The 12,062-nt window shown below is 35.0% G+C and overlaps 1 protein-coding gene across 5 annotated transcripts in view; it reads right to left on the bottom strand.

The window, feature by feature from the left end:
* Positions 1 to 12,062, bottom strand: part of LRBA (LPS responsive beige-like anchor protein) — a 410,166-nt gene that overhangs the window by 278,866 nt on the left and 119,238 nt on the right. The window lies entirely within an intron of this gene.

Raw genomic sequence — 12,062 nt, 5'->3', positions numbered from 1 at the left:
CATTGATAACGCTAGAATCAAAACATTTCATATTAATGTAAGGCTCATTCTTTAGACAAATTTTTCATAGCTTAAAGTCCAGTTAACATATATGCTGATAATAATCCCCATCTCAGCATCATACAGACATCTGTACTCAAAAAACTCTGGTAATGATCAAAGTATTGTATCATTAACACATAGTATGTTTCAAAAAAATTTTAACACATTTAACACACTGAATTTTTAGCACACTGAAATTACAGTAATAGAAGACATACATGTACCGCATATTTCTTACATCCAAGTGAACCCTGAATTACAGCAAAATTCTGCACCTTTTAAACATGTAGATGGGTTTTGCCTGGCCTCCAGACGAGACACAGGGTAAAGCAACCAACCCAGATGACCTATCACTGGGACTTGCTTCTTCTAGTTGGAAGCAGAGGAGAAAACCAAACTGGTTAACAAAAACACAAAGAAGGTTTTTAATCCTAGACTTAATAGAACAAACTGAGAGAGCTAAAAATTAAGGTTAGAAATATGTGAACCTTAAACTTTAAGGAAAGTGCAGGGGCATTTGGCTAGAACAAGCCAAATACAACTCTAGGTTTAAACTCTACAACTCCTGTACACTTATACAGAAGACTGATTCTGCAGCAGACAGATACTTAAGTTTCATACACTTTTCCACATCAGCTTCCTTGATTTTTCAGTGTTTGTTTATGAAATAATAATCCTAATGATTATTCACATCAGCACTTCTGTCACTGTGGTTCTCTTTAAAAACCTCATCAGCTCCAAAACAGACAAAAAGTGCAAAACTGCAAATCTCTCTTTTAAAAAATTTCAGATTTGGAAACATAGGAGTTTTCAAAACCCAACATCAACAGAGTACGTTTTTTGCCTGGTGTTGCAGAACTACCTCTCAGTCAGTGACATGAATGTTTGATAAGACATACACAAAAGCCAGTAGAACACTGTTATTTATTGCCCCATTCCACCCTCCCAAAAAAAGGATTTCCAGATTTCAAATGCGGGGAAGAGATTAGAACTCCGATCAGAACTCTGATCTCTCAACAACCAACATGTTCCAGGCCCAACATATTCTTCAATCAATTTTAAGTTGCAACACTGTATAGGTATAACAATTTTCAAGTAGTCACAATTACGAGTAGAATAATGGGAGTTTGTGATGTATTATTCATGATGAATAATATATGTATTTCATTACTTTTTATATAACTAATTTATATGCATTAATAAGCAAGCAATATTCTAAGTGCCAGTTAAGTCCAAATTACATATTATCACACATGAGGGTGTGGGGAGTTTGTGGGGTTTGGGGTGGGTTGTGTTGTTGAGGCTACTTTATCTACTGTCATTAATCCTTACTGCTAAACGTATCTTACTAATATTTCTCCCACCATTCCTCCCTCATTTCTACCCTACTGCCTTCTTATGGCCACTATAACATGGCTCAAGTTAGTCTGTAAGCTTTCTGAAAGAGTTTTAAGCATTTATTTTTATGAAAAAGACATGCCTTTTAGCGGCTAGTATTCAAAATAAAACAGCATATGCAACTAATCCTCTAAGTTGTTTTTAAATGTAATATCAAGTTCTAAATACTTAGCTTCATACAATAATTGAAACTATTCTCTGTTGGCTTAAATGTATGGAAAAAAATAGTTTTTTGCTAGTTATGACACTGTCCATCTGTTGCTCACTACAATACTGGAAAATTTAATTGGTGAAGATGGAGGTTGCCAAAAGTGAAAAGAAAGTGCATTTATCATGATAGTTTTCAGCATTTCTCTCTACATCAGACATCATCAAAGAAGGCGTTAGTCTAAACAATTTCATAAATCACAGCTGAACACACCCTAAAGCTAATTTTAATAGTTGAAAGAAAAGACTAATGGTCATCATCTTTCATGATCTATTCAGTATTTCCCCACAGTATAGGTTCTCTCTCAAACAATTACACTCAGTATGCATATTGCATTATTGTATCAACATCTTAGTTATCCATCTCCCAAAGGTATTAGGGAAAAAACATGTTAAAAGCCTCAAACTCAACCACTAATGCAACTAAGTAACTACAAAACACGTTTCAGCACTTTCCTAAGGAAGGACTGTAAGGGCAGATCAACAAAGTCAATAATTTCATACCTGTTCTAAGTTGTATTTAATTGACCATCATTTCCTGTAGCTATAAATGTTTAGTAACCAAGAGACATAATCTACTTTTAATGCTTTAGGTCAGTGTACACTCAATAGTGAAGCAGGAAAAAAAACCCAGATGCACTAAACGCTATCACAAATAGCTACAATGAGAAAACAACCACTACAAGAAGACAAATAAGAAATCACATTTTATTCAAAATAATATGTCTGATGTGGGAATTTTCTAGCTCATTATTGTTTCACCTACTTCCTTAATGGAATTTGTACATGATTCTATAAGTACTCTAGATAAAATGCAAGTACTGCATCCTTTCCTGAAATGGTGCTTCAAATCTCATCTGAATTGTAATTCTTTATGAAGTAACATATTACATTTCCTGTAGCCACAGCATAACTCTGTCATAAGCAAAATTATATCCCAGTCCTCTATAGCACCAATTCTATGTCATCAACAAGTTTCATTAACACTTTCTTACTGATTGCACGATGATCATTAAATGAAAACATTAAACAGCCTTGGTCTTAAACCCCTCCTTGTCAGAAACTAATAATCTCCCTCAAGGTTTATATCATGACCTACTGTCATCCCATTTGAGTCAGGTTGGGGTTTTTTAATCTATTTTACAGCGGGTTTTTTAATTCATCCTAACTAATGATCAGTTTTATGACAGTCACAAATGTTCTAATAAAATTCATATAAATTACTACATTTCCTTTGTCTAGAAATACATTTTGGCCAAAGACCACAACATGCATTTAGGATAGACCATAAGCAACAAAAGAGTAGTCTAGCAAAATAATCTTTAGTAATTCTATGTGCCATTTTATTTCACTTCAGCTACACATGCATGTTAAGCTATCTCAGTCTTCAAATGCATTGAAGTGTATTTTATGCTACTTGATCCTCCTATTTCCTTTCTTTAAAAATAAAGGGGAATATCTCTGATCATATGGCATCATCACATAAGCGGAGAGTTTCTTTTATAATTCTGCATTGGACTTGAATTTTCCAGCGTCAATTCCACTGATCAGTCATTGTCTTCCATCTGTCATTGACTCCCTATTTATTCTGAATAAGCATCATTTAATAGGAGCCAGCCTCAAAACAAAGAAGTGCAGGTGGTTCCTTACACAGTGCATTGCAGATCACAGCGATCTGCCACCAAAGGATGTTGTGATGACTAATGTTCAATACAACCAGAGGAGACTGCACAAGTACACAGAAGGAAAAGAGACCAATATTAGCTAAATACACAGAAACTATACCCAATTTAGAAAATATCCCAAGCTGAAAATAGCTGGAGAGTGGAAAAGCATCATACACACTTGTCCTGTTTTCTTCTTCTTAAGCATCACCCTGTGTCTATAGTCGAAGATTCGACAATAAGCAAGGTGGAACCTTTATCTAATCCCATACAGCCATTCCTAAATCCTAATCGCTCAAAACAAATGCCAGGAAAACTCTGTTGATAAATATTTTTGTTAGCTCGTTATTTGAAGTGCTGCCCTGCAGGCAGCAAATGGACATATTCCTCCTTACTCGTACACTTCTAAGAAAGAAATAAAATCATATTTCAAACAATTAACCCAAAATATATCTTTAAGCTATGCAAGACCAATCCATCAACTGGCCTGATGGCTAAACAATTAAACACAGATCTTTAATTTTTAACATTTCCAATAAGTGAAAGCTGCTCTGTTTTCAACCGTAGCAAACTGTACTGGTACTTTCACTCATACACACACACATATGCATACTCCTTAATAATTCATTCTTCTCAGAACTTAAAAAATAATCTTTCTAACCTAACAAGGCTATCGTATTTCACAATAAACAATTATATTTAATGGCTGAAATACACACTTATAAGCCAGCAAAAAAGACTGAATTCTTTGCTAACTCATCCTTCCCATAAAGCTGGTAGAATTTTAATAATTTATTTTGATTATGAAACAAAGGAGAAGGATGACTTTGGTACTGACAAGTATGAATAGAGCACTAAGGAGCAGGGTGGGAAAACGTGTTAACATATGACTAAGAGACATATTATATCCTAAAGTAAAGGTCAAATCTGCATGAAAAACTTGTTCAGAGAGAGATATACTAATCTTTAAGTGCCTAAAGTAAACTATCAAGAACTTTTCAGCAGTGTTTGCACTTGGTGTCAGCACTCTCTCAGCACCACATCCACTACAGGCTTGAATGAACTCAGCAATAAAGAACATACAGTGAAAAGCAGATATAATCACAGCTGGGTTCTTCATAATTAAAAAAAAAAGGTTAGACTGCATGTAAAGCAGAATATCTGCAAAGATATGTTACTTTTAAAGAGATGAAGTATGCTTAAATTATTTTAAACTACAAAGCCTCATTGAAAAGAAATTAAAACTAACATGTAATTATGGGAATTCTTATGCAGAAACTCTATGTAGCAATTTATATCAAGATCAGCATACGTAGTGTATGAAATATTTTGCAAGAATGTGAGACATTTTAATGTAAGACCAACACAAAAACACATTTGGAGACAATGTTATTACAATAATATAGTCATACCTAGATGCTCAAATAAAAATTAAAAACCATAAATCAATAATGGAAGAATCATCAGAAACTGATTGAGAAAAAAAATATTTTCAATAACTATATTCATCGTGCTTTCTCTACAGAAGAACTTCACCATTGCTGAATCCTGACACAGAAAACAGACAGAGTTTGCAAAAATGCCTACTACTATCCTAAAATTTCAGAAGATCTTGTCGGGGGGGGGCGAGAGGGGGGAACTTGAATTTATTGAAATTTATACAATGGATATTATTCTACACTAAACAATGGCTTGTCTATGAAACCTTTAGCAGGGCATCTACATAACAAGTCTCACTAATCAATACAGAGGGTTTGATTTCAGTAAGGGTGATAAAAGTTACTCTAACCCTGGCCAGCTACAAGCTCTGAACAGATGATCATCATTAGGCCTCTATCGGGGTTCCGCATACTCAGGCTGTACAAATGTGTCCTATTAGTACATGGTCTGTCTGTTTGGCAACTCCAGTCTTAAGACAAATGGCAGCTGCTGCCCTTCAAGGTCTGAAGTCAAGTCCTCGGGGAATGTAAAAGCCCAACTGGAAAAATCAAGGCCTGTTCATTAGAGACTGCTCCAGGGGAAACTTGCAAAGCTGCCATTAGAACTATATAAAAGACCTAATTATTTTTATAAGACTTTTAAACTATCAAACACACTCAGTTACAATAAAGAGTATTTACTGCTGGCATTCCATTAAAAAAGACCTTTTTGTCAAAAAAAACCCACAATCAGCTAGCAACAGTACACAAAGACTTTGCATTAAAAATTTTCACGAGTCTTCAAGGAGAATGTTGTGTAAAAATTAACTAGATGAGATAGCTTCTCAAATGGAGGTATAACATCAAGCACATTGCTGCGGGAAAATATTCCAAACACACTGGTATCAAGCTAACTAATGAACTATAAAGGTGGGTTGAGATTGTGCATGTGACTCTACCCCTGAAAAAGACAAGAAATTCAAGAAACAAACATGTTCAGTCTTGCAAAACTGACTGAAAAGAACACGACATTCTTATTTCAAACCTATGCTGTTCACAAGCAACTGAAAATGCTGCAGTACACTAGTGTATCAATAAATTGGTGAAGAAGGTACATGCCCCTGTTGGTATCAAACACCAAGAATGAGCAAAAAAAAAAGGTGAAAACCAAGAAGTGTTTCAGTATTTTTCTTCTGATAAAACACAGAAACAAAGATTATAATAACAATAGATACTTCCACAAAACATACTCTGAGTTAGAACATTTTTTTTTTCATAACCACAAAATTGTTTACTATTTTAACTATGAAAGAGAATAAAAGTTTCTTATACTGAAATATTTTTACACAGCATGACAACACTCTAATGAATTTTAATGGTATAACAGATCACTGCTATAGAGTACTTATTACGAATCTTTTAAAAGTGCTATATGAAATTCATTAGTGTTATTTAATCAATTCTTGGATCAACATACACATTAGCTTCCGACAGCCTAATTCCAAACAGCAAGGACGACAGAAAGAAGCTATGTTAAACTAGTTTAAAAGAATGAAAATGTAAAGAAAACAGATTAGGAATGATTTATATCAATGCCTAGTGCTGAAGTTAATTACAACTAACCCAATAAAATAGTGCCTTTATTATTGTACAGCAAGTAATAACCTTAGATGCAGAAAACAGAACTCTCTGCTGACTTTTGCATGGTCAATTCCACAGCACACTACATTAAGAATTAAAGTAATAGTAAATAAGCCATACAGAAACAGCATTTTTTTTAACTAAAAGCAGAAGACTCCCCTGCTGTTTAACCACTTAGGATATACCATGGAAACAGAGTTTCCTATAAACTGGTTGTTAGCGGTAAATGCTTGAAACTACCTTATAATGAGAGTTTAATTTCAATACTTAAAAGTTTGAGTTCAAATCACAGTAAGTTTTTATGGATTCTGAAATTATACACATATAGAGCTGGACTAATGTGCACACGTAAGTACTACGTTTTTCAGCAAAAATACTAAATAAAACATTGTCAGCTTGTCAGACAATGCCTTTGATGTTGAGACTACTCTCAGCAACAATTGCTGTCTCCTGTATAAACTACGCAAATCTATCCTAAAAGATACAGTATTATTATAGATACACTACATAATATGCACGTTACAGTGCATATAATCTTTTAAGATTTATACACAGCCAGAAAATCTTGAAACTGGCTGCAGTTGTCATAATTTATGGTAATACCAAATATTCTTAAAATAGGATTTTAGTAATAAAAGAAAGCTTAAATCACTTAATTGGAAAGTTCATATAAAATTATGAAAATATTACTGTCCGCACAAATAAAATGCTATCAGTAATAGCTGTGACAGCATAAAAGCTGCAAATCATCAAAACTCATGAACTTCATTTTTGTATCTAGTTTCAAGAAAGTACGGGCATGTATTTGAAAAACAGTTACTACACCCCTCTTATAGCGATCTAACCTGATAAATAAAATTTTGCCCCTAGCACCACTGTCACATTAAGATGAAACAGATGAAAATATGTTAAAATCCCAGTTCTTCTACAGTCCCAGTACAGCAACAAACTGTAGAATGGGTAAAAACTGAATGAGTTTCATTTCATCACTGATTTCATGTTCACGGTTTCTGATGGAGGAAGCAATTTGCCTGGGCAGCCTCTCCCTTTCTCTCTCCCACTAGCAAGCTGTTGCCATGACTCCTCATGAAACGAAATTAGGGGTCAGGTTTGAGTTCATCTAGCAGCATTGCAGTTTCCTCTTCAGTTTTTTTTTTTAACCATTGGCTATTTTCAATGCTTAGTAGGTTCAGGAAGAAGAGGAACAGAAATCTTAAACATTAATTGAGAAATCAAGTACCAAGTAGTTCGGTAAATATGCAGCAATGGGAAGTAAGAAATTGTAAGTCAAAGGAGAAGAGTCAGAAAAACAGAAGTGAAGAAAGGATAACATACAATGAACAAAGGAAAGAGATCCAAATCATCAAGTTGCAGTTGTAGCATGATTTTTACGGAGACAGGAAAACAAATCAAAGCACTGCGGGAGTATAAGGAAATTGCCTCTTGATTTCAGCACTTTCTCGTTTAACAGTGATTTCAAGGTTTTGTAAGACGAAAACTTCTTTTTTAAACTTTTTTTTTTTTAAAAAAAGGCAGAAAAACTAACGTGTTTCTTCAATTACACTCCACTAGGATCCATTCCCTTCCTCATCCCGCACCTGTTGTCTTCAATTAGACTAAAATATTCTCAGAATCCACTGTTACGCAGCACAAGGCAACAATGGCCTCTATTCTCATCTGTCTTTATATGTTGCTACAATAAACAGAATAAATAATAACTCTCTGCTCCATTCACTGCAAATCCTCCCCTGCACTCACTAAACAAATTTTCCAAACAAAAATATAAATATTTCTGGTCTAAGTAGAAATAGAAATAAACGTCTTTGCAAATATTCAGTAGGTAATGGGAAATCCAGCTGATTCTTCTGAATCAAATTTCACTCACTAGAACTAGGATTTAACACCTAACAGACATGCACCTCTATGTCCTACTGATTGCTGCATATTCTGAATTAGGAGGGTTTCCACTTAAAAAGGTTATCTTAAAATATTTATTGAATGATTAATGCATCATCAACATCTTTCATGAGACAGATGTTATCCTAGTTGCAAAGATACATAAAAGGCACAGATGAGTATAAGACGAAAGGTTACACAATAAACTGAACAGCACCACTGTGCAAAGCTTCTCCTGCTAGAACTTCGGGTAAACAGCACTGCTCTCCAAGTCATGAGTTTCTGAAGCAGTTTTCGTTGGAAACAGAGACACATTATTTGGTTTATTAACAAAACCAAAAATATTCACTTATTTGCAATTAGTATAAAATCAGCCACAAGCGTTGCCGCTCACTGAACTTTCCATAATCTCAGACTCCTCCCTTCTACTAAACCTCTTTCCATAGTCTCAAATTAAACAGACTAGCTGTAAAACAGCAGGGTGTCAAATTAAAGCACACTTTATTTTCAGAGGTCTCCACACTTCGTGGCTGACTTCCTGTCAGGAAGAGTTCCATTTCAGTGCAGAGCCCCATCAGCAGGGAGCTCGCAGAATTAAGTGCCAGTTGATATTACTTTGTTTTGCATTTACCACCCATGAGAATATTGTTCAAAGATCTAGTTATAAAGTCAGCGTGGTATCATCCTTCTGACTAGACTGCCAAGCCACAGGGTGTGCTCACACTGCACAAAACTCACCTTAAATGGTGGTGTTTTTTTAAGTCCTAGTGCGCTGGTGAAGCAACAGGATGCCTTTTTTCTTCATAAAAGATTTGCTTCTGTAGCTAAATTATGTTCCCTTAGTTTTGAACATCTGCAGCAGTGTACATTCATGGAAATGAAGCTGTCCTGCACCGCTATCACACTCCCAACATTCCCATTTACATTATACAATTCACTCACCTCCCAAAACATAAAAATGTATACATTAATCATACAAATTCTCAGCAATACAGTGTTAAAGGCTAATATTTTTAGCTGTAGCAGACATGTTTTCCATTAAGCTCACAATAACACCACGTCTGGATTCCTGACCAAATATGAGTAATTTTTCTTTCATAAAAGAATTTTTCTTAGTAAGAGCCTATAACATCTGAAAAGCCTATAGAACAACCACTAAAGATTGTACTTTAAAGAAAGAAAATCAGGGAGGAAAAATCCTCATTTGCCTTCCAGAACCGTAACTGTAGGCAACAATTACATTTTAGTAAGATGACCTATGAAAGTTTATCTCTCTCCAGTGTGAAAAACCACTTCTAAAAAAGGTTTCGTGGTTTTTAACCCTATCTTTTATCCATTCCTCTATCAAAAGTCTGCAAGTCATGTTGACTTCTCCAAGTGTATTGTCCTAAGAAACAACAGCCCACACCAAAATATCATGGCTTTACTACACCTATCCAATTGTACCTTTCTCCACACCTTCTCAGTCCACTATATAGCACCCATGCCAAATTCTTTACACATAAATGTACTTTTAATTGTTGTTCAAAATCATAAAGCTCACAATTACTTTCCAGAAAAAAAGCTGTGTATTATAAACCAAAAAATACTGCTTCCTTCACACTACTTCTCTCTGTTTGCAGCTGCAGCTGATACAGATGGCTTGCTTTTGTTGAACACTCCAAAACAGAATGGCCACAAATTGCAGAGGGCATTTTCCAGTGGGTCAAAAGTAGGCCTAGACAGAAAAAGTCCTTTTGATTGCTTTGATGATTACTTACATCTAATATGCAGAAACTTCAACCTCATTTAATACGTGTATAACACTTCAGATATTCTTTTCTCGTACTAAATGTAACACATCATAGTTTTTGCTTATCTTAAAATCTCACATCATACATTTACTCTCCAAACTAGAGAAGAGTAAATCTTTAAAATATCCTCCTAGACTAAGAATTATGGAAAGATTATAACAGGATAAAGCCAAAGTACTAGCTCACACATTTTAACTACCACGACCATTACCTATCAGGATATAACTAACAAGTGCTAATTGCACTATGAAGTGCTTAATTCATGAAAAGGTCACTTATTATTAATGCAGTATTGGCAAATCATTCCAAATACATTCCAATCTATTGACACACTTAGGGCAAAAGCAAAGCTTAGAACATAAACTTCTCTGATTTCTATTACTTAGCAAACTGTCAATATACAAACACTTCACAGACGCACACAAAAAGTAATACTCTATTAGAACTACTTTTTTTTTTTAGTTTAGCCAGTGATGGACACAAATGTTTAAAACTCCCCATCTGTAGATCACACTAACAATAAACAAAGCACATTGTTCCTGAAGCCAACAACTACACCTAAGAGAGAAGACAGAATTCAAATACATCTTGAGCACAGGAAACTAAAGTGGCACCTGAGAAGCATGAACCTTAGTGATTATTTAATATGAGCCTGAAAGAAACCCCTATATAAACATGTTAAAAGTGCTCTCCAGGCAATTCCATGGAATTGCACAGGTAATTACTGCAGGTAATTATAGGCAATTAAACTTTCAAACAACTTTTCAAAAACAAGTAACAGAAAATCAAAGTAGGAGTGAAGGTCCAACAGACAACTTTTACACTGTCCTGCAGTTCCATACAGAATATATTACAGTACTTAGTTGTAGAGAGACAAAATCTACATACTGCTTAAGTCAAAGAAAGCAAAATATACGCAGCTAATTTAAAATTTAATTTCAATATACTCCATTTCAAAGGACAGGTTTTCCCAACTGTTTCAATTTACGTTAATTTTATCCAAACTGCACTACAGTTATCTACCAAACTGATCTCCAGTTTCAAATCCCTAGAACATATAACATAGTTCAATGGAGCAAACATCAAAATATCCATTGCACAAGTAATCCATTTGTAATAATTCCAAGTACTCTGCTCATATACCAAACATGAAGGTTGACAATATATGCTTTTCAACACTCAAAGTGAGATCCTCAGAGATGGAGGAAAAACTCCCACTCAGGAAGGAAAAGAAGCTACACTTTGTATAAAACAACCCCAAACAGGAGAATCCAAGACAACAAATTCAATAATTTAACCTTCTGTTTCAATAGAAGGAAACCTACTGACAAGATAGCATCTAAAATCCAGGCACCAAAGGACTGCATTTAAAAAGCCTGAATTCCACAACAAGGGCCCTCCCATATCTTCCAGGCTTTTCATTCAGTTTCTCCAGAGTCAACCCCACCAAACAGATCACTGGATTGGTATCAAGCACCTTGCAGTGCAGAGGAATGCAAACGCCCTAAATGTTATCCTCAAGACCTTTCAGCAAAGAACTGATGTCTTCATATATCGCCACAAAAGAGGAAACCGCAATTGAGGACAACAAACTCGAATCACAATGTTGTTTTTAAAGACTCAGAGAGCTTAAATTCTTTCAAAACTGGACTCTTCCACATGCCTGGCAAATGCCTTTAAGCTTCTACTACTGTCCACTTCAGGAGGATATGTTTAAATTTTTCCTCTGACAGATTATTCTACTTACTGACAATAATAACTACTACCTGAAACATTAATTGAAACTTAAGTCTCTCATATCCCAGGAGAGCACTTCGATAGTGTGGCCCCTGGCTACTGTGGAATTGTTCTTCCCCTCTCTCAAGCTCTGACCACAGTCTCCATCCTGTAAAACTAGGTCACTGTAGATGAAAATCTACATTGCAGAGGGAAAAGGAGTTTTTTAAGAGAATATAGTTTATAACGTAAAATCGCTTCACTGAAAATATCCCAAAGTAGCACTG

The sequence above is a fragment of the Cuculus canorus genome, chromosome 4 (genome assembly GCF_017976375.1).
Source record: "Cuculus canorus isolate bCucCan1 chromosome 4, bCucCan1.pri, whole genome shotgun sequence".
In the NCBI taxonomy this organism is placed as follows: domain Eukaryota; kingdom Metazoa; phylum Chordata; class Aves; order Cuculiformes; family Cuculidae; genus Cuculus; species Cuculus canorus.
The sequence above is the reverse complement of the archived record's forward strand: the minus strand, read 5'-3'. Positions and strand labels throughout refer to the sequence as shown.